This window comes from Manduca sexta, chromosome 24 (genome assembly GCF_014839805.1).
Source record: "Manduca sexta isolate Smith_Timp_Sample1 chromosome 24, JHU_Msex_v1.0, whole genome shotgun sequence".
NCBI lineage: Eukaryota > Metazoa > Arthropoda > Insecta > Lepidoptera > Sphingidae > Manduca > Manduca sexta.
Window position 1 is genome coordinate 2,488,408 of NC_051138.1, and position 21,645 is coordinate 2,510,052.

General features: G+C 34.5%; 1 non-coding gene across 1 annotated transcript; it reads left to right on the plus strand.

The window, feature by feature from the left end:
- The first annotated feature begins 737 nt into the window (after window positions 1–737).
- Window positions 738–821, plus strand: Trnal-cag. Its single transcript has one exon. It is a non-coding gene; the product is annotated as a tRNA-Leu (tRNA).
- The last annotated feature ends 20,824 nt before the right edge of the window (window positions 822–21,645 follow it).

The following is a 21,645-nucleotide window of genomic DNA, read 5'->3' on the forward strand; positions in this document are numbered from 1 at the left end:
TCATTAGAATTAATGGAGCTGTTTGAAACCAAATATACACTGGATGATTCCGGAATGCGACACACTTACGTGGGTCACTAAGTCGAGTTTCACACTTTGTGTACAGTGGTCGCTAGCCGGACGAATACAGATATCATTCTACTTTGTTCTTTATTGGAATGCTGGAATAAAAAATATATTATCGAGATTAAGACAAAGTGTAATAATTCTCTTTTTAAATACTGGCACACAAAACATAAAATCAGTGTAAATAAAAAAAGTACAATATTGTAAGACTTTATGCGAATGCAAATTCCTTACCTAAAGCTCTGAGCACATGTTAACTCCGGAACCACATGGCACATCAAACAGAGCGGATGTATCGCCCGTCGTAAACTCACTAGGCGGGGTAGGCAGAGACGTGTAATTTTTTTTTCAAGTGCCGGTATTTGAGTGTTTTGTTGTCTTATTAATATTAATGGATGAATAGTTATTTCATATTTTCAAGTTCATGAAACTTTCGCATAATATTTTTTTTATATGTGTGAAAATATCGTTTGAATATATAAAAGATATGTACGTAAACATTTAAGAAAATTTTATAACTGTTTTTAAATGATTAAATATAAAATATTATTAGGCGTAACAATAATATTGTATATTATTAAATTACAGCATATTTTCATGTAGTAAAAATAAAGATATGGCAAATACCTACAGTGCGGTAATACAATATTAATTTCGAAACATTACCTATCGTCAGGATGGCCGAGCGGTCTAAGGCGCTGCGTTCAGGTCGCAGTCCACTTCTGTGGGCGTGGGTTCGAATCCCACTTCTGACAAATATTGTTTTGCATTTTATTATTTTCAAATATATTTATATTTTTGAAAAAATTCTCTCTCTGAAAAACGTGAATTATTTTGTAGACATTTATATACATTTAAATATTTTATTATGTCAAAGATTTGTAAAATTATTGCTGAATATGCATTAGGTCCGTTTTTCTCGAATCAAAATGGTAAGCAATGTGAAAAGACAGTCTAAACCTTATTTTTTATTTTTATATGCATCAACAAAACTGTTTTATACAGTAAACTAATTAACTTTATCTAAAGTATTCAACATTGAACCGATTATTTTCCGTCAATGCTGCATCTGTTAGAGATATACCTACCTAATAATAGCTTCCATCTTTTATCTGTACCAACAAAGCATCCATTGTGCCTTTTTATAGAATTTAAGGCCAATAACTCGACTCGACGAAGATTAAGTATTTTTTCGTTTTTTATTTTTGTTTTTGTTGTGTGATTTTAACTGTTTAATATCCAGTAGTAAGTATTACTTATACCTATATATAATCATCAGTCCTGTATTATATACTGTCCCATTGTTAGGCACGGGTCGCCTCTACTACTGAGAGGGATCAGGCCTTAGTCCGCCACGCTGGCCTAGTGCGGATTGGTAGACTTCAAACGCCCTCGAAAATCCCTATAGAGTATTTCTCAGGTATGCAGGTTTCCTCACGATGTTTTCCCTCACCGTTAAAGCAAGCGATAATTCACAAAGAATACACGCATAATTTTTTAGAAAAGTCAGAGGTGTGTTCCCTTGGGATTTAAAGCTGCGAACATTCGTCTCGGCAGTCCGTTCCACAACCAACTAGGCTAACGCCACTGTAGTATGTTACCTTGTTGAAGCACAGCAAGATATTACTGTATATAAATTAAGTTTTGCTCGCGACTCCGCCTGCATTGGAGTTTTCGAGATGTTTATTCTCATTGCCAAGGGATAAAAGTATGATAAAGCGCTCAGGATAATGTAGAGTAGCTTTCTATTAGTGAAATAATTATCGGAATCGGGTGAATAGTTTGCGGGATTACCCACCACATACAAACTTACAAACAAATTTGATCTCTATATTTAATACGGACTTTGACGTCATGTCACATGACCTTGCTGATAAGATATCTACTAGGTACAGATGAGCAAGGGCAAATTAAATTAAGATGCTTTTTATTGAATTTCGCATGAAATTTTTGAAGGTTTATAATAATTACTTTAGTGCGAGTAACCTTCGCAGCGGCTAAACCGATTTTATCAAATTTTTTTTAGACTTAAGTTTTCCACATTCAATTTTAGATTTTTATAAGAAACAACGATAGGTATAAGGTAAAAACACGAAACTTCTGCAATTGGATAAAAACTTTTAATTTCTAGTCGCCTATTAGTAAAAAAACACTACGATTAAAATTACAACAGTTAAAAAACAAATTAGCCATACATCCCCTGAATGGCTTATGAGGTTTCTTTTCCAAATTGCTAGAACTCCTCGAACAGGCCGGTCTATAATATGAGGTATTGTCCAGAGAATAGCTCCATAATGCCGCTTCAATGGTTAATGCAAGATGAGGTACGTTGATATATAATACTAGAAATGGCATACTTTGATTTATTTTATTTATTCAGTAGTTACACCATCGGTTTATCCCTATGACCTTACAACTAACAGAATTAATTTTCTTATAAAATAAAAACCTATTAGATAGACCTTTACAGATGTAAACATTATTTGTAAAACTTATTATTATTTGCTAACCATTTAACTTGTCTTATTGGGCAAAGATTCAGGCCCGTGTTTATAATTTCGCTACTAAATATAATATTAGCTGAGTTCCTGTCAAATTGGCGTCAGCATCTTAAGGTCCTCGCGATTAATAAACAGACATCAATAACATCTCAAGGGATATCTTACGTTACAGCATATGATGAATTTTAAGTTTAGTTCATTCACAAACGCCCACTCAGCTAAGAACAAGCTCTTAAATGACACCTTAGCTTTGTTTATTCAATAGTTCAATACATTAAATGTCTATTTGAGATCGTACTCAAGGGTGAGATTGATTTATTAATACGGTCTGTAATCTCTTTCTGTGTCTTAAGATCTCTTACTGACGCTATCTTAAGTACTTTTTTTTTATAATAATAGCTTTATATACCACAAGTTGATCAATTCAAATTTGATTATAAGTAATCATTCTTAAATACACTTCACGCACATTGCTACCTAGTGACAGATTTAATTAAGCCAATCGTTAGCATATCCATGGAAACTTTATAGCGGCCTTAGAACATGGCACCAGAAACACGACACGAACGTCTGTATTTTGATTGCGATGATGCTAACACATGCCAATTTAATGTTGGTCTCTCGGTCAATCATAATTAAACGTCACGGGAGTTTGAGTATTTTTGGCCACATTTTATGGTACAGATATTTTTTTATCTATTAATCTGTACCACATCCAGTATATCATATTCCGTGGCGTCGCTCCGCACGACTTAGCGCGTAGCTCTGATGACGGCACTTGAACGTCAGCGGGGCGAAGTCGCGTGCATTTTTAAGCGGAAACCAACCGCGATACAATGGTCGGATACTTGACTACACCCGGGGCTAATGGTAGATTGGGGAGGTGTGGGGCGTTCTTTGATTTGAGTAGTTGGCTTTAGCGAAGAATTCTTTTTTTGAAAACTAAAAATTTTTGTGGCGTTCTTTTTCCGAAAATTTGAATTTTTAGAAAAAAATCCTTTAACCGATTTTTAAAGCTGTAAAACTAAGGGTCTGTTTTATGTTACAAGGAAGTTTTATTTGATAGTTATTGTATTAAACTAATTATGGAAATAATGCTCAATTTGTTAACATTTATTTGGGAGTTTAGATCAGAGTGTGACTTCTATATTTGGTGGGTTTATACATTTATGTGACGAGAAGCGTTGACGTACTCAGAAGTTCCAAAACCAGTCCTTAAAGTTGTAATGGAATTCGTTTATAAACTATGTAATATCAGCCATTTTCTAACTGCGTCACGTCAGTAAATCTAGTGGAAAGTGCACTAAGACGGCCAACGAGAGCAGATGATCTCTATAATATGTACGTTTCTTAATTGTTTGGATCGTGAAATTACAAGTGCTCTTTATTAAATATATTAGTTATTAGCGAAAATATTAGTTATTAATGAATGATTTTTGGCACAATGTCAGCAAAGGTGAAGACGAGTATGTGGTTTCCTTTAGTAACGTGATGTCAAAATGACCCTGTATACGAATGGATAGTCGCCTTATTTGTCAAAATCGGTTCATTAAAAGCGACGCTAAAGTGAAACATAGCATTGATACATACAAAATGTATATAACAGAGTGTTAAAATCATTACCCTTCCTTGCTTCGCCGTAGTCGGGTAAAACTCTCCATAGTCTGTTTTATTCGTCTAAAATTTACTGATATACCTTCTATAGGTATTAAATCTGTATTGTTATATATAGGGGCTTATTATATCTATGTTACTATGATAACACTCCAAAAACTTTCTAAATAATCCTTTGCGGCTCCAGTTCTCGGTCCATTGGGCACCCCAAATATATTGTTTATCAAAAGATATTCAATCAATAAGAAACGCAATAATCTCCTTCGACCAACGGAATCCCATTCTGATTACAATACTATACTAGGAATTTGTTATCCGTTCCTTCCTTCACAATAGTGGGTAGTTCTAAGTATTCCTTTAGTAGACGTACCTTTAGCGTAGGTAATTGCATTCTTTCATATTTCTCTATTTTTTACTTATTGTATTCTCTAAGTTGTAATTTTATTCGCGAAGAAAGAAAATGAAATTCCCCTGTGAAAGAATGCAATTTATAAATTGAAATCTAATGTTTTCATTTTTAAAATTAAACTAATTTTCGGATTCTATCGCGGTGTTAGTATTTTATTTTTCTCCCGACGTTTCGAAGACTTTGCTGCCTGAGAGAAATAAAATACTAACCGCGATAGAATCCGAAAATTTGTTTTAATTATTGTTAATAAGCGTACATCTCGCTATCTCCCTCACATGCTCGTATCACAATGGTGGTGACGTCATTGCGTTTTGACTTGCGTATGTATATTTGGATGTTAATACACACCCACACCCATCACGCCTTTATCTCCGAATGGGGTAGGCAGCGGCGTACCTAAGCAAGGCACCCACTTTTCGCCATGTGCGTTCCGTCTTATGATCTGACAAGGAAGAGCCTATTGTCACATTGGACACATTCCAGACTCTGGTCTAATACTGAATAAAAAAAACAATGTCATTTCCCGACCCGGAATTCGACCCCAGGACTTCAACTAGAACCCTCAATACCAGCAAAATAACTACGCCACCGGCGCAATCAAATAAACGCTAATTTATTTTTCTTTAAATGGATTTTAGTAATAATTTATATAATCGATACTTATTTATAATTATATACATACAGATCTTTGAATATATTCTTAAATATACGCGAAAACTAACTCCACGATATCCTTTACTTTATTTAAATACATCTCTCACCCCACGGACGGAGTTTTACAAAAATAAACCTGTCTATATTTGAATGGCGGTATTTTAAAATCTGTCAATTCGTAAACTAATGCATGTTTATTAGCCATTTATTTACGTTTCGACACAGTGACCGCTAATACCGATATTCGCTGTTTATGTTATGGCCTGAAGTATAAGGAAAGGCGGGAAAATATTTTTACAGATTTTAGAAGTGATAATGGCGCGAAAAAATATTTTTATGTGCTCAGGCCTCTGTGTCGGATAAAAGAACTATACAAAAATCATTTTGTGAAGATTTTAGAAGTTATAGTAATATAGTTTGCGAAAAATGCGCGTATTATATTTTTTTATTGATTTATAAATTGTAGGCTTATAACTACATAATATTTCTATCATAATGCATTTTTTACTTTATTTATTTGTATAAAATTAAATATATTTAATGCATTTCACAGGGATTTTTATATAATCATTTAAACTGCATTCTAAAAAGCAATTAATTCTAGTGGTAGTGTATCTCAAAATCATCGTTTTTAAGTACAATAAAACATTTACCGTCACGATTTTTTTTATATTTTCAAAAGCTTTTAACATATATTCCACACGTGGGTCTGTTTGTGTTTCGCTGTCATCGAGTGCGGCGGGTGCGTCGCGCATTAATTTTTTAACATTACCGTCAAACGTTAACTTTTATTTTTAACCCCGCCAAAGGGTTAAGGGCGGTACACCGTGTAATTCCAGTTTAACACGTCATTAAGTTGCGTTAATTTTTAATTGCATTACGACTGACTGTTACGCATGTAGACGCAGGAAAAAACAAATGTTGATTCATGTCAAAATATTCTGGGTCCGTAAGACTCCTTCCTACAATGATTTATGGTAGGAGAGAACAAAAATATTTATAGGAATGAGAGATCCTAGCCATAGACTTACAACTCTATATATAAATAATAATATTAGCTCTGTATTATATACTGTCCCACTGCTGCACGGGCCTCCGCTACTGAGAAGGATTAGACCTTAGTCCACCACGCTGGCCTAGTCATATTGATAGACTTCACGCACCCTCAAAAAACCTATAGAGAACTTCTCAGTTGTGCAGGTTTCCTCACGATGTTTTCCTTTACCGTTAAAGCAAACGATATTTCCAAAGAATACACACATCATTTTAGAAAAGTCAGAGATTTGTGCCCTTGTGTTTTTGAACCTGCTATCGCCGCTCTTTACGATTAGGATATATCATTCCAATACATTTATCTGTTTCTTATAAGTGTCACCTTTGTTCAAAGGCGTCGTGGCTACAGCCTCTTCTTAAAGAAAAAAAAACCTATTTGACTATTTACTAACTACTTAGACAATATAAAATATGGCGAAAACGTATACCAACTAAACTATGTATAACCATGGAATGAATACAATGCGCTAGAAGGCATAACAATTAACAAGTTAACGGCTGTAGGAAATAGCAGACTTCGTTTTAAAAAAATCGTATACTTTCGAGTCGAAGCCACGCACTGAGGTTTTGTACAAACTAGTAGGTAAGGTATAATATAATATGTAAGTTTAAACTTGACTTTGCCGCTCCATTCCTAGACACGGTTATTGCACCAACCGCAAATATGTTGTGTTTAATTATATATTTACGGTTTTTCGATTTTTTCCTTAACATGTGCTGTAAGAAATTGCTTCTTGCCAAATTTCATGATTCTTGTAATCTACCAGCATAAGTTGTTAATGGTTAGCCGTATTAAGCAGTTTGTTTGTAACCCGAAGTCGGCACTTGTAAGCATGCAGTTAATAACATGCTCTATATCGCGTTTCACTTACACCACTAAAGGAAAAAATCTTATTCCATTTATTTTCGGAGACATTACGAATATCAACGTGTAATAATAAATATATTAGCTCTATCTGTAATAGTTTTATCTTACTAATATTTAAAATAAGATAGATGTTCGAAGACCTTTCATATTTCATCGAAAATTAGTCACAATTAAATATATATCGAACAAATAATAGTAGTCGAAAAATGGTTTGTAAATCATTCATTAATTTAGCATATTACTAATCACGACTAAATTAAAATCCAAAACCAATACACGAAACAATTGATTACAAACTCTTTTACATAAAAAGTATATCTACAAAAATAAAACCATATAAATCTGAACCGAAACTAGACATTCCAACAGATATAATAATCGTTGTTTCGAGAATTAGGGTTGCATACGACATACGATACGTTTACAAGCATATCATTTTCCATTAGTGTATCATTCACCTACACAAACAATAGAATGCATTAATGAGTTATAAATACTGATATTTATAATTCTTTACTTTATTTTTATCCATATAATGAGACTAAAGATCAAACCGTTGCATCTACAAAATGAATTTTATTGTTTTCAGTTTTATAATTCTGTTTATTGTATTTTTTTTTATTTTGAACCATTTATAACTGTAAAGTAGCGTGTCCGAAAAAAACTCAGTTCCTAACAAGGCCTACCATTCATGTTTTTGTTTTTTTTGTGTTGCAGTACAATAACATACTATAATATTTTGTTAATTCTTTTATTATAAAATTTTATAATATGTAGTGATGTGATGCATTTTATTCAAAGGTTTCACTTCATAAATTTCATAAAATGTTTTTACGAAGATTTTTAAATTAGGTGAGACTTCACGGGGGCTGTTACCTTACAATAAGATTCATATATACTTTTGTAAACGAAAATCAACATAATATAAATGACAGTTGGGTCGTTTTCTCATTAATGTCATTTGAACGCGAAAAATTCAAGTGAATTGCAATGAAGATACAAAACACACGTATATTTCCACAAAACCCGAAAAATCTCGTCTCGCGTCGGAATGCCCTCAACCACGCCTCTGAGGACCCTTGATTCCTGCCGTCTCAGAATTTTGGATAGAGTGAGACTTTCACACTGACGAGTCTATCTATTCATGAAAAATTAAAAAGGTTTTAATACTTTACATACATGGAAATACCTCAATTGTCAATATCTTGTTTAAGCTGAAGAGATTGCAATGATATTGAGAGTAGCTTAAAGATATATGTTATTTTCATCTCAATAAATATGTACGTAGTGCGTAATTGTAAGAGCAAATACAGCCATTTTGACTTTGCGTTAATAAATTAAACCATATACTCGTCAAAATGGGACGAGAATCGAACATCGAATACCCTCCTTAAAATAGTCTCTCGACTAACCTTACATACTGTATAAGCTATAACCCGTGGGCTCAATTTTTCTCTGTCATAGTGTTTAACAGAGCGCTTCATCGCTCGGCTTATATATTATATCTCCACCCGTGTTAACGCTAATTCCCGGAATAAGCGCATAACACACAGGAATAATGTAGCTTCCTATTAGTGAGAAAAATTTCAAAATCGGTTCAGTAATTCCATAGATCAGCCCCTATAAACTCGCAAATTTACCTCTTTATAATTCTAGTACAGATAATAATAATATCAGCCCTGTATTATATACTCGCCCACTGCTGAGCACGGGCCTCCTCTACTACTGAGAGGGATTAGGCCTTAGTCCACCACGCTGGCCTAGTGCGGATTGGTAGACTTCACACACCTTCGAAATTCCTATAGAGAACTTCTCAGATGTGCAGGTTTCCTCAAGATGTTTTCCTTCACCGTTAAAGCGAACGATAAATTCACAAAGAATACACACATGATTTTAGAAAAGTCAGAGGTGTGTGCCCTTGGGATTTGAACCTGCGGACATTCGTCTTGGCAGTCCGTTCCACATCCAACTAGGCTATCGCCGCTAGTACAGTTATAATTAGTTAATTAATTAATTACCTGGTTAGTACGTTCTCCTTGGGAGGAGGCATGGGGGTGGGGATCCTCCGGCCCCCCCTCACTCCAGGCGCACTCATCACTCCACACTCAATTGTCCTGGTCGGAACTGGAACATGAATTACTGAAATTAATCTGAGGTATTGTACAGTTGGGCACTAAAGTAGCTGAACAAGTATAAAATTTCAAATCGCTGATAAACTTTTGAGTTCGTAATATTTATTCGTCATAACAAATAAACTTCAAAGCGTTTATTTTATTTCAGATAAATAAAAAACGAATATTTTTATTGAAGTTAATATGTTTTAGTGGTAGTAGGTCCCTTATATGTTAGAGTCCGCCTGGGTAAGTAGCACCGCAATGTCTATTTCTCCACAGAAATGGTCAAGCAGCAGTTTGTAGACACTGTTTTGTTCCGGTTTAAAGAACATTGTAGCCAGTGTAACTACTGGACATAATGAAACTTAACATCTCATGTTTCAGGATGGCGCGCGCAGTGGCATGCAAAACAATACTTTGTAATTCAAGTTGTTAGATGGTGTTCCTACTATTTATACTATAATATACTTATTATACTTTATGGCGGTCGTATCGCGATAACGACAAGCTCGTCTCCTCATTCAAAGTAATAAATAAAAGAGTACAAGTCAATAGAGAGGCGTACCTATACATAAATTATAGTGTAGCTTTTATAAAACAATAAATATATCATCACTTCCTTACATTCACGGTTACGTACGTATAAAATTGATTTCAATTAATATCTTAACTGTATCTATTCATAGCCCACGGAATACTTATCACAGATAATTACTGGTAAGAACGATAGATTCTAATATCAACTGTAATCTAGTGGTTAAAGGTTTAATATCCCTAGGCAGCGTTGAGGCATATTTTTGCAAAGGATTCGCCAGGTCCGCAGGCAGGATTTTAATAAAGGAAGTTACATCCGCGACCATCATGGATTATAAATAAGATTATGATGTGTAATATTCTACGCTATATGAATAATAATCATGCGATAATAATCAATTTCTTAGGCCTTATGATTTATAACTGTTTAATAAGAATCACAGATGACACAATTTTGAAAACAAAATTATTATTGTCTACATTGAATTTTCAATCCATATGCATTATTATAAATGCAGTGTACTAAATAAGGATTGGCTTGTATTCTTTAGCATAACAAGTGAGATACATCATTATTATTAAGACCCCCAACCCTTAAATCTTTTTAATCCTCATAACAGAAACAAAAAATGTTGATCTTTAGTCCAAATCAAATAAAATTTTATAATTTAACCCTTTGTTCCCACCTTTAGGCTGCCTTACACAAGGACTTACTAAACATAATTTAAGCTCTAAACACATTTAAAACTTCGTACTGTCACTGTCATCTTTTTAAAAATTGAGGAAGACAGCAATAGTGCTGTCTTCCTCATAATCATAGGATTAACACATATTTAGCGTTAATCATATTGAGTGAGTGGTTGTGCAAGTCAGCCTTAATCTCAATACCTCAAACAATGTTACACTTATCATGATATTCCCCAAAAAAAAATTCGCCCCCAATTTGTACCCGCAATCCGGCCTGCAGCCAGGATACGCCCGTCAAAGAGGAGTCATCCGACGTTAGCACCATTGTGACAGCTCTCAAAGCATCTCCAATGGAACCATGAAGGCTTGTTGGAGGCTCTAACAAGAACAGAAAAAAACCAGAACGCGGCAGTGTTTTGTTTCCATTTACGTATTATGTTTTCATGGTGATATTTCGGAAACTAGAGCGAAGGAAATTTGGATTTTAGTTTTGGTTTTTGAATGGTGTTCTGGTGAGATAGGCAGAATAATGCAAGTTTTTTGAGATAATTTGCATAATAAGGTTTTAATTTGCGGCCATGTCGGGCACTAGTTTCTGGACATTTCGGGACAAATAATGCATCGTTTTTGGGGCTCATATTCGTTCTGTGACAGTTAATTCTTTTTTAAACTGAAAAACAGTTAATTCTTTCTTAAACTGTGGAATATTGTGGATTAACTAACCTAATAAACTTACACATAATATTTTTCAAGTGGTGTCCGTGTCCCATTCGTTGGTTCATATAGAAAAATATTTTTCCACTCACCTGCAATTTATTCACGTACGAATAAAATCAGACCCTTAAAGAACAAACGTTCCCGGAAAAAGTATTCTGTATGTTAATCCGGGATATGAGTGGGCCTAACAATTTGTATATTTTTCATTTGTTCTTTATACGACAAATGAAGCGTAAACATTGTTATTTGAATTTCATGTGAGGATTTTAAATTTTCATCTTGAAATGAATTGCAGACACCAACAGCTTAGTTGGGGGTGGAACGGTCTGCCGAGACGAATATCTGCAGGTTCTAAACCCAAGTAACGCACCGCTGACATTTCTAAAGTTATGTGTATATTTTTAGTAAATTATCACTTGTTTTAATATTGAAATAAAACATCATGAGGAAACCTGCATGCCTGAAAAATATTTTATAAATATTTTGAGGGTATGTCCATTGTGCAGTCTGTCAATCCTTACTAGGCCAGCACGGCGTGATGGACTAAGAACTAATCCCTCTCAGTAGTAGACGAGGCCCTTGCCCAGCAACGGGACATTATACAAGGCTAATATTATTATATATATTATTATTGCAGAATCAGAGAAAAAAGAGCATTGATGATAAATAGCCGACCGGCTAAAAGTATTACATTTTCAATTTTCATTGCGAATTCTCATGTGCCTTCAATTATTAGATCGGACTCTTATAATTATAATTTTAATTAGCTTAATTTGAATTGCCACCTTTAAAACTGACCACAATTTAACCACATTAACAATAGTCAATCACCAAAAATCCATATAAAAGTGTAATCTTCTTCTAGGCGGAAAATTAGACTCTTAAAGTAATGACAAAATATACATATTGACAGTGTGGGCTTCAACAACGTGTACAAATGTTGCATATTTCTTTTTAATCCCAAATAAATAAAAAATATATCACACTAACTCCTAATGTAACAACACAACACTGCTTCTTGGCTTTCCACGCAACAGACTCAACACCAAAACTACTTTACATTTCTATGGTACAATAACCGTCTAGCCTATACAGAATCCCGTCTACATCATTCACAAAAGTAGCCATTCTTTTACCTTCATAAATCAGGCACAACAAGACGACAAACACTTGACAGCACTCGCCACCCTTACAATCCCTAATGAATAAGAAATTCATACAAATTTTAATTGCGTTCAAGGTATTAAGCCGTCTACACCTTTTTTATTTCAATGAAAAGCCAATTTGAATGCCCGCTGTACCATTCATTCGGATAAAAAGATGCAAATCTTATCGCAGCCCGCATCTGTGCCGGATGACCGAGTTTTTTTGAACTTTGTACTATAGTTTCTAGAAATGCGTCTGAGAAGGTAGTTAAGATGTGAAAAGGTGTGTGGACAGTGCTCCAAGTATAGATTGTAGTCATAAAGCTGTGTGACACGATGCTGTTTGATATAAGATAGCATGATAGCATGGCTATGGTTGTGATAAACCTTATTGTGTGTGCATCTGGGTTGGTACCTCCGCAATATCTCTTTCTACCGTCAAGCGGTGGTGTGCATGAATTGTTGTAGTTCGGTTTAGAGGAAATTTTTACACTTTTAATTTAGTTACTTATAGACGGTCGTATTTATTTATTAAAAGGAACAACTCACAAAACATACATCGATACATGATTAATACAAAGTTTCAAAGAAAAAGCTAAATATTGTTTCAATTACGTGTCGTCACAGCATGTACTACGTCATAATACTACACATATCGCTTATCATCAGGCGAGTGGCATGCTGATCTCGTCATTTAGTTGAAATAAAATATAATAAACCTTGACTGCTTGAACTATAATAATAAAAGCAAAGACAAGTTGTTTCTAATTCAGTCATTTATAAATATAGTATAAAATATATTCAAACGAAGATCTGAAAAAATATACCTAACAGTATAATTTTTGTGTATTTAAACTGAATTAATATCTGTGACCTCTAGTTTTAAGAACACTGCACTTTACCCTGTCTGTAATCTTTATATGAAATAAAAAATAAATTATTAAAATTTAATCACTTCAATATTTTGTTAAACTAGTTTAATAACTACTAATATAATAATGAAGTACACAGTTTATCCTGGAATGCGAAGGTGTAGCTGCACAATGGGCTTAAATCCTCGGTACACCGGGATCACTCCGAGAGACCTGTGGAGGAACCAGGAAGATCCTGCGCTTATAGAAGGAGTTGCCTGGATAAACCCATAGCCGGGTTATCACGAATAACGGCTCGACCTACTACGAGCTAAGTACAGAAACAGTAGCCCTTCAATATAGTACACAGTTTTATGATCACAAATCGCTCTAGGCGCGACATGTCAACAAATTTCTTTACAAATTCTACCATAAAGCAAATCATTTTTATTCACACTGTCCGGGCGTCCCATTGACAAGTCCCCCACCTGCATTGTTAATTACATTGAATAATCCCTCGTTAGTTAAATACAGCGTTTGAAAACGTGACGATGCATCAACAGACACGCTTGACTTAATTATACATTAAATGATATTATCTTATACATCAGCCATCACTCATCTTGAAGGGGGTTTATCAGTGGATATTCTGTAGCTTATTATGACGAGTAACAGCGTTTATAGAATATGGAAGGTCCGAGATTCGATTTCTATTTTAGGAAAAATTGTGTCTTTTTGAACCGACTTAAAACAGGTTATCATTTCGATGTGTCATTTTTTATTAGTCACCGACTCCAAAATTTGGTAATGAGTTACATCTGTTATGTTAAATTACTTTTTAGTTTTTAGTGGTTTTGAATGCGGTTTAATTTTTTTCTAAGATTTTGTTCCTCAGAAATTATAGCAGACGTATTCACAAAGTGTAAATATTACTGTAACGAGTGTAAGGTGTTGCGCCAACCCCACATTCGTACGATAAGTGCAGCAGAATGATGTTTGCTCGTGCTAACAGCACTCATGTCGGGATATCGCCAAAGCTTGAATAGTGCGAAATGTGACAGCAAATGAATTTCACTCGAAATCCCAACGCGTTGTAAGCCATGTATAATGTGTAATTACAGCGTTCATTTCGCATAATTAATGAGAATAAATCGATTACATGCATTTGCATTAACTATTTAATATAGAATGTTGTGTTATTTTATTTAATGAATTGGCGAAATTTGTATCTCTGTGTAGGTAGTAAGTTTGCTTTAATGACTATGTGGGTATACGGAATTGTCTTATTCTACCATGCAAGGGTGTAGATATTATTGTATTTTGGTCTGAAGTAGATATACTGGCTAATGTCATACTAATCATGTACAGTCTTACTGATAAAAATCGCAAAGCTATTATTGGTTAAAACACAAATTTACTTGATCAGCTGTAAGTCGAAACTCGCCATCTGACCTCTTAATAAGGTCTAAACTAGGAAACCGGTGACGTTTTTGACAGCTATTTAAGCAATTCTTAACCACCTCTTAACGCTAAAACAAGTTTATAAGTAAGACTGTTAGAGTGAAGAGTGTCAGTGAGCGTAGTGCTACACTACTTTCAAAAGACGAATATAAGTTAGGTGACAATTTGGCGTAGTCTATTTGTACCCCTGCTTAACGTTTCACTCTTAAAGATATCGTGAATCTGTGATATTATCTCGTAAACAGTCCTACTAATATTATAAATGCGAAAGTTTGTTACGATGGATGTATACTATGTATCTACTATACATAGTATACTATATTCCTCTTACTCGAAAAAACTATTATACATCAGAAATATATGATTATACATCAGACTCTACTCTACTCTATCTACAATTTAATAACTAAGTCGGAAAAAAATATCCTGGAAAACTCCTTCACGCGGGCGAATCCGCGAACAAAAACTAGTATTCAATAAATTCATATGTTCATAGTTACTCAGGGAGCTATCAATTATCTTTTGTCAATATGACCTTACGCTCTACATTTAATAATGTAAGAAGATTCTATTACCAACATAAGGCTTTCACCCATAAAATTTTAATATAGTTAAAACCATTCCAGTCTTGAGAATTCTCATTTCCCAGTCAATGAAATCGCCCGTAATTCCTTTTAAATCTGCCATCTCCTTTGTGATGGGGAGAGAAAGGGATGGATAGAGTGACCAATATTGCATGGAATTAAATATAAAAAGGGATAATAAAAATATTATGATCATGTGCTTTGAATAGCAAATTTGAAACCATAGTGAAAGTTTTAATATTTCATTATTTTCTTTAACACATTTGCAGTAACGAAGAACTCTAAATTTGTAGTACAGAAAGTAATTTTAATCAATATTATTTTGTATTACAGGAAGAATAACCTGTTTGATGACACCAACACCTCCATAAACAGTAGCAACACCATCCATAGAGGCGGCCTTAGGGGGAGACGAACCGGACAACTGCCCACGACCTTAACGGCTTACAGGGGCCTCATCTGGTGCCTTATTTTACGATCATAACGACGAAACCGTTAAAATTGGGGAATGATTTTGCTCGGCCCTGGGACCTCACGTCGGTTACAAACACCACTGACCAACCAGAATCTAAAATAAAAAGTATTGCATGGCGCTGCACTGTGCTCCGCGTCTTAAGGCTGGCTTAAAAAAAACGATAGAGAGAAAACTAGTTAATTATCAATTTGCTTCTACAAGAAAATCTCCGGAAATTTATCGAGGAATGTTACAACAAAGCCATATTGTGCTAGAAATGTAAGTACCAACTCACTTATCCAATATGATACGAGGGGAATGTCAAAAATGCGTTGGCCCGCAGCCTGTATGCCCATTAGTAACTTTCAGGGCTCTTCCAATTTTTGACAAGGTATAAACGCCACAGGAAACCGTACAAAGTTACGCTTCACAGAAAATTTGATGCACAAAGCACAGTTAAACATCCGCGATGCGGTTATTGTGGTGCGCGAGATTTTGTCGAGTTATACTTATATTTATAAAGTTATTTTCGCTTAACTAACATTAGAATGTGAAAGTGTTCATCTGAAAAGAATTGCTAGAAAATGTGAAAAAAATTACATCAAATCAAGAATAAAGTCTTCAAAATGGGTGTCACTATGAAGAGCTACACATAAACCATTATAATATAATACTGGGATCCATTTCTTTGATTTTGTGTCTTATTATGAGTAAAGATTGCGTCAGTCGTTACATACAGGTAGGATCCGGTTTATTGGTAAAGTATTATTTGATTTCTGATTTAAACAGATTTGATCATGAAATTTGGCACTGATATAGATTAAGACCCTGGGACGGTTATAGGTTTATCTCGGGAAAATATATTGCGGGATTTTTATCCCATAATTCAGCACACGGGCAAAGCCGCAAGTAAAAGCTAGTGGAAATATAAATGCAAAATGTTTGCTGGATGTAACCACGTGTTTACAGTTTAGATTCAAGTGGGGACTGGCGTTCAACTAGCGTAAGTTGTGTGTCGAGCTGCGATAGCAAGCCTTGTCTCAGACGTTTCTAGAAAAATCTTTGAAACGTATTTATAGTAGAAACAGGAAAGCGTGTGTCTGGGTCACTTAATGGCGTATATCTTATCAACTTTTAGCTCTCTCTATAATTACGTTTAGGTATCTTCATGACTATATTGGAAAAAGTCATTTAAACGAAACACTCAGATAATAATTCCACCTACATCCTTTACTGATGATATATACATCCTATAAGCCCATAACGCCAAAGAACATGAAAGTATTTCTCAACATCCAAGGATATAGATTGCAGGAAGGGGACACATCAATAATGAATAAAAGATACCTCAAAATATGTGTTATAATTGTAAAAACCGCAATGAATTTTGGATTCCAGAAGACGCGAAATCGAAATGATATTACACGAACATTTGTCTCTGTCTGGGTAATTTAGCATACAGGCTAGCATACGTAAAAAACTGTCTCGTCGCTCGCAACGACTCAAATACCTAAAGCATTCTTCGTCCGAATTCTAAACCTTTTGTCTAATGTTATAAAAATGCGTAGCAATATAAAATAAACTAAAAAGGATGCTTGAAGCCGATCCGATGAAATTAATTAAGCTAGGATATCGCTGAACTAAAAGAAATCTATATTAAGGCGATACCTCAAGGTCCATTTTCATGGCCTTTAAAATTTAATATGACGAAATTTTAAAGGCCGAAATATCCATGATTATTAATTATTTTTACATTTTTCTTTCAACTGCGAGAACTAATCACTAACTAGACGTGAATTTAAATTCTTTACTTGCCAATACTTGTTTAGTTACCCAGATTAAAGGCGAAACAAAATGTATGAAAATGGACCTTAACTGTAAAATGATTAATCTGACAATATAAGATATTAAAATTTGCGTTAGTGGAGTTAGTAGTCCGGTGAATTTCAATTAAATTAAAACTAAATTCTAATGAATCTCATCACAGAGAGGACGAGAGCGCGCGCACACAATTATCGAAAGCTTTTATAATACACCCCACGCGTACTCAAAGAGAAATGTAGTGGCCACGATCCCCTAGGAATTAATTTGTATTTTGAAATTTATTGAAACTGCTGAGTTAATGTTGAATACGTTAACACTCGGCAGTTTCAAGAAATATTACATCGTTTCATTGCATAAACTATACATAATTGAAATGGGAATTATATCAAGTGATATCGTTAAATGGAGGACCGTAGAAATTACATGATTATGAATAAAAATAAAACCTAAAAAGCATGTACTTAGATAAATATTATAGACATTAAGCATATGTTGTGTCGTGAATTTGGTTTCGAACAAACATCTTTTAATTACAAGGAGGTACCTGGAGATTAGATCATAATACACTACAAATAAAACAGAAGCCTGGTCTACATACATATCATCTTATAATTAATTCAGAATTGCCCAAGTTTCAAGTAATTGCGATCTCTAAAACCTTTCTAGCACTTTTTTGTTATATTCCTCAAAAAAGTATTTTGTAGTGTTAAACAAATTCATATTGTCCCCCACGATACGCCCTTGATTCAACCCATCGCCAATACATTTAATTTGTAACAACGATGGCCGTACATAGTTATAGGTTATCAAATAAATCCCCCTCTATTTGTTTAGGAACGTCAATAACAGTATGGCTGTATTTAAAAATCAACATAAAGAGGAATTCCTGCCTCGTAAACACTCGTTTCTATTTGCACACATTATTGCTTTTAACAAATATTGTTTGAATTTATTTCCTATTTATCCTATTTTGAACTCAAATACAGTACTATCGAGTTAGAATTAGCATTTAGACTATTTTGAAGCTGAATTGCGTTGAACTTGTATGTGTTGAGACTTGCTGAGTAAAATACATGTTTGTATGAAATATTGATGAGTCAGTGAGGAAATGGTTGGTTGAATCAATGTATGTACAAAGTAAGTTTGTAAGTTAGGATGTTGGAGTAATCGGGGAACTACTGGTTTGTTTTGAAGATTATTTCACTTTTTAGCTACATCTATTGACGTAAACTATTTTGCTTGAAATGGTCTTTAAGGACGGCTGAGATGGGAACAAAAGTTTGTAATTTTTGTAAATAAAACATAAAAAATATTTATAGTATGTCATACTATTGAGTATTCTGTATCTTACTTAACATTTTGTAGAGTGTAAGTTTATGAGTTGGCGTGGTATAATCTCTGGTAGGTACTACTGAAGCGATTCCAAGAACACTTCATAAATAAAAACACACTGTTCCCAATGGCTATTATTGGACATATTTTATTTTAACACACACACACACTCACGCCTTTAATCCCCACAGGGGTAAGCAGAGACGTAACTGGTGTACACATTTTGCGCGGTGCTTATTACATCCTAAGATGTTATTGAAGGCGAATCTATCGCCAAATCGGATACAAATTTCAGACACTGGACTGATACTGACTTCAAAAACCCGATATCTCTTTTCTCGTCCCAAAGATCGACCTCTAGAATTGACCACTGCAGCCGTACCGTAATACGATTACCATCGAGGCAGTTGTTTTATTTATTAATTACTTTTGAAAAATCTTCTCCCAGTATAACACAAGGTTTTCTACGAAAAAGATATCTAAGTGAACGGAGATAAAGGCAAAAATTCTGTGCAAAGACTAGTAATACATTGAAAATTTAATTGAAAATTGCAGTTGGCTAGATGAAATAGCATTAGCACAACAGTATCGCTTCCACGATTCTAGATTAATTACGTTTTGTCAATGAGATTAAATCTCTTGTAACAGCTTTTTAATTAGACTTTTTATCTTGTGGATGCAACAATATAGTTAGATAAAGCAATCGATCCAGTCTTTGATCTAGAATGCTTTTTTAAAAGTCGATAGACGACCAAGCTAGTCACCTCGTGTTCGTTCGTCTCCGCCCCATTGCACTCACAATGCTTGAAGAGTTATCTATACAATGCAGCCTGAAAGGAATGCAGGTTACGGAAATTAAATATTTGGCCTCGTGAAATAGCATAATTGCGACTTGGACAACATGTTGCATTCTGTGGTGAGCGGTGGTATCCTCGAAGGGGCATGCAGACACGCAACCAGGGCACCCACTTTTCCTAGTGTGTTCAGTCCCATTATGTGATATGGGGCGGCCTGTCGCCATATCAGGCACAAATTCCAAACTCTGGGCTGATACTGAGCAGAAAAACCTAAACATCACTTTGCCCGACTCGGGATTCGAACCCAGGACCACTGCGTGCAGTATAACTACGCCACCGAGGCAGTCACAACAGCCAGGATTTCCTAATTCCTATTCCTCTAAGGCCGAAAACATATTTATAAATCTACTAATATGAAATTCATAGACAACGAAGATCTCTACACATCAAATGGCCCACACTTGTTTTCTAATCTATACATAAAAAAATAACTCACTTGCTGCTAGAACGAAGTATTTTTTTCCAAGTGTGCATTATTAAGGAAAAACAGTGGATAAATACACAGTCCCTATCTATTAAAATATGGAACACAAAGGATACTGCAACGACTCTAGGGTTCATTGTTACAAAGTGGAACACTGTTCATGGTGTTTGGAAGATATATTTTTAATACTTATCTGACGATGCCATTTATGATCATCGTGTCATTAGTATAATGACTTGCTCATTCACTCATTTAGTTGGTATAAAACTGTCTCCAATAAACTGCATTAAAGGCCCTTTTCCGCTACAACAAAAATGGCAGTGAAATTGTGCCAGTATTCTGATCATTAAGGCGAAGGTATAAGAATTAAGTAAGTAAAGGAGATTTGTGGAACTCTCAATCGAAACAATACTCAATGATATAGCTGCCAATTAGTTTTTCTGTGAGAAAAGTAATATGCATGATAGTGTTAAAACTTAAAAAAATAGTCACTAAAATGTTTCAAACACAATTTTATTTCACAATACTAGAAATTATTCACAGAATTATAGGTTATATTGTAACGACAATTTCTAGTAACCTACTATGTTGCTCGACTAACGCTCGTAACATCGACTACCCTTGTGTCACCATATATTCTATAAAATATATTGTCGAGTGACATCGGTGATATGAGCACAAATAATTGTTATTATATTATGTTTTGTAAAAATAATATTATAATAAATTAGATATTCTTAATAATAGCAACCAATTTGGTTTTCTATTTTATTGTAGTTGGTTGTAACTTCCTGTCCTACATTTTGGCTACACAGCATATACAGAACCGTACTACCCAAATAAAAGTCTAACTATCATTTAATTAATGTACGAAACAAACAAACTGACGCCGAATTCCTGTGTTTACACGCGGCATTTACAAAGTAAGTTGCGGTTCATTGACTCCGTTATTCTTGCACCTTGATAGACTCCGTAAACACGGGGTGCTGTGTTTATGCGCCTGCGCAGCGTGTAGTTAAATATATTTTTTAATTAATTTATTTGGGAGCGCGGCAGATGCTAGGCAATGGGTTAGGAAGTCGCAAGTGGTTGTCAAGGAAAAATCTTACGCTGTAAATCGGTCCTAGGAAAGACTAGTGTTTATTTCCACGCACTACACACTCTGTATTGCGATTAACATAATTTTATTCTAGAAATATCACTATTCTCTTGATTCACGTAATTTTTAAAGCTAGAAAACAACAATAAACCTAAAAAAACATTACATTAAATAGTTGATTCGAATTAATTTCTCACTTTATCTACAACCCTACTTCAAAAACCAACAATAACTCCTGCAAACTAATTATAACATCAATATATGCAGCCAAACATATACATTTCCGCTTTCGTCGAGTAATAATTAACATTTGATACAAATTACGTCGATAACGTATCGAGTGTAGTTCATATGGACCGATGATTCAAAATTAATTAAACTTTGACCACTCATGAAG